This window comes from Moschus berezovskii, chromosome 14 (assembly GCF_049115385.1).
Source record: "Moschus berezovskii isolate FMDL1 chromosome 14, NW_MosBer_1.0, whole genome shotgun sequence".
Classification (NCBI taxonomy): Eukaryota; Metazoa; Chordata; class Mammalia; order Artiodactyla; family Moschidae; genus Moschus; species Moschus berezovskii.
In genome coordinates this window covers 11,085,092-11,087,941 of record NC_142473.1, presented here as the reverse complement: position 1 = coordinate 11,087,941, position 2,850 = coordinate 11,085,092, and the positions used below count along the sequence as shown (strand labels likewise).

The 2,850-nt window shown below is 46.1% G+C and overlaps 1 pseudogene; it reads right to left on the bottom strand.

Moving 5' to 3' along the window:
- Positions 1–664: 664 nt before the first annotated feature.
- Positions 665–1,811, bottom strand: LOC129554920 (adenosylhomocysteinase pseudogene; annotated as a pseudogene).
- Positions 1,812–2,850: the final 1,039 nt, after the last annotated feature.

The window sequence follows — 2,850 nt, the reverse complement described above, 5'->3', positions numbered from 1 at the left end:
TGCTTCCTCTGCCTTTTCTAAATTCAGCTTGAACACCTGGAAGTTCTCAGTTCATGTACCGTTGAAGCCTCACTTAGGGAATTTTCAGTATTCCTTTGCTAGCATGTGAAATGAGTTCAATTGTGCGGTAGTTTGAACATTCTTTGTCTTGGCCCTTCTTTGGCATTGGAATGAAGACTGAACTTTTTCAGTCCTGTGGCCACTGATGCATTTTTCAAATTTGCTGACATATCGAGTGTATCACTTTTACAGAATCACTCTTTAAGATTTTAAATAGTCAGTTGGAATTCTATCACCTCCACTAACTTTGTTTGTAGTGATGCTTCCTAAGGCTCACTTGACTTTGCACTCCAAGATGTCTGTCTCTAGGTGAGAAGGAAGGACTGAGTGAACAGTTCCAAAGCCCCTGAGCTCATGGTTCCTTGTGGGTAACTCCCATGTACCTCCATCCTGACCAGGACTTGAGGAGGGACTTCTCAATTCCCTGTGCCACACTTGGAACAGCATGAGGGATGCAGCAGAGGCCAAAGGCTGAGTGACTAGTCCCAGGGCGTCGATGACAGACATTATCAAACCAATCTCAAAGGTGGTTTGATTTGTTCTTAGAAGAGAAGTGGGACCCAGGCAAGGACAGCAGCTCGAAGGCAGAGAGCAGGTCTGCTTTTCAATAGCAGTAGTGATCAGGCTTGAAGGGGCCATCATAGGATGTGCCCAGGTAGTAGGCCTTCTTCTCAGTCAGCTTGGTTAGCTTCACATTCTGCTTGCCCAGGGGGCTTCAGCCACTTCTTCATCTAACTTCTTGTGCAGGAAGCGGACTCTGATAGGGTACTTGTCTGGGTGGGTCCACAGCTCAAAATGCGCCAGCACCTGCTTGGTGAAGGAGTTGCTCATCTCAAAGCTGGGATGGCCCATGGCTCAGCCTAGGTTGGCCAGCCAGCCCTTGGCTAGCAGGATGATGTGATGCCCATTCTTCACCAAGTAGCAGTCCACCTCGGTCTTAATGTTCATCTTCTCCACAGCATTTTAGTTCAGCCACTTGACATCAATCTCCATGTCAAAGTGTCCACAAAGTGTCAAAGTTGCACACACAGTGACATCATCTTTCATCTCTTCAAAGGGCAGGCCAACAGTTTTGTTGGTACAGCCTATGGTGGTAACAAAGATGCTGCACTCCAGACAAGCCTCATCCCTGGTGGTCACCTCATAGCCCTCCGTGGCCACCTGGAGTGTGTTGATAGTGTAGATCTCTATGATGATGACGTGGCCCCAAACCCCCTCAGGGTCTGGGCACAGCCCTTGCCCACATTGCCACAGTCTGCTTCCACCACCATAATCATCATCTGTGGTCTGCTTGATGCCATCTATGAGGGGCTCCTGGAAGCCAGAGAGGTTGTCAAACTTGTTCTTGGTGATGGAGTCATTGCCGTTGATGGCAGGCACCTTCAGGACCCTTTGTGCTATCACCTTATACAGGTTGTGGGTCCCTGTTGTGGTCTCTTTGGAGATGACTTGGACAGGAACTGCAGGGACTTGGTGTGAATGAGGTCAGTGAGGTGCCACTATCGTCCAGAATCAGGCTGAACTGCCCGTCCTTGAAGTACAGTGTCAGTTCTATGCATCGCAGATACTCCTCATCTGTTTCACCCTTCCAGCTGCTGCACGGTCCTGTGTGGAGAAGATAATTGTAGCTGGACCACCGCACCTCAACACACAGGGTGACGAGAGTCTCGATGAAGACAGCTGTATCCATGGTCAGGGTGCCAGCAGTGGGCAGACTGGATGCACTTCAGTGGCTCAGAGGCGGAGGCCATCTCTCACATGCACATCGGGCCTGGCGTCACATCCTCTGTGAGGTCTGGGACCTTGCATCCCCAGGTGGCCTGGTTAACGGCAGCAACTTTGTAAGAATGCACGTCCAACTTGCTGGAGGTGTTTCCTCACAGAGTGATGGACCCAGGCCTCAGGCTGGGAAGAGGCAGAGGCTGGGCGGCTCTGGGTAGGTCAAGACATTTAATTCAGAACAAAGATTAAAGGAAACAAAGCCTCCTAGCTGCCAGTCAAGTACCATTTCATGAACTTAATCTCTGCTTTTCTAAACATTGGCTTCTTTATCCTTCTTCTATATGTCAGCTGCTATCTGCGCTTCTCAAAGCTACAAGCCTTTTCTCATATTTTCTGACCTTTAATTACCCTATTTATATTTTCTATTGTTGTGAACTTTATTTCCATATTTCCAGACTTTGTCCAGTCTAAACTATCTGTCCAATCATTTGAAGAAACCAGGCATCTTAAATCTATATTAAGTAGGGCTCAGGGAGATAAGTATCATGGGTTATTTAGTGCAGCTATTCTAACTCATCAAGTGTGAATGGCTTTACTTCTTATAAAGTTGCTAAATAATTTCTTGAAATCCTTAATTATGCTTCGTGTAATTTTAAAAGGATTCAGTTCAGTTCAGTCGCTCAGTCGTGTCCGACTCTCTGCAACCCCATGAATCATAGCACGCCAGGCCTCCCTGTCTAACACCAACTCCCGGAGTTCACTCAAACTCATGTCCACAGAGTCGGTGATGCCATCCAGCCATCTCATTCTCTGTCGTCCCCTTCTTTGTGGATAATCTCTCGTACTTGGTTTTCTCGTTTGTTGTTACTTTTAATTAATCTTTTCTCAAAAATCTAGTCAAATTTATAAATATTTAGTCTTCAAGGAAAAATGTCAGTAAAACACATGCTATTGGTGTTTTGGCTACATTTATAGAACTGGAGTGAAAGGATGAAATTCTGATGCTTCTTTTTGGGGGTCAAATCTCTGTATTTTATTTTAATTAAACAATTATTTTATTCCCTCTAT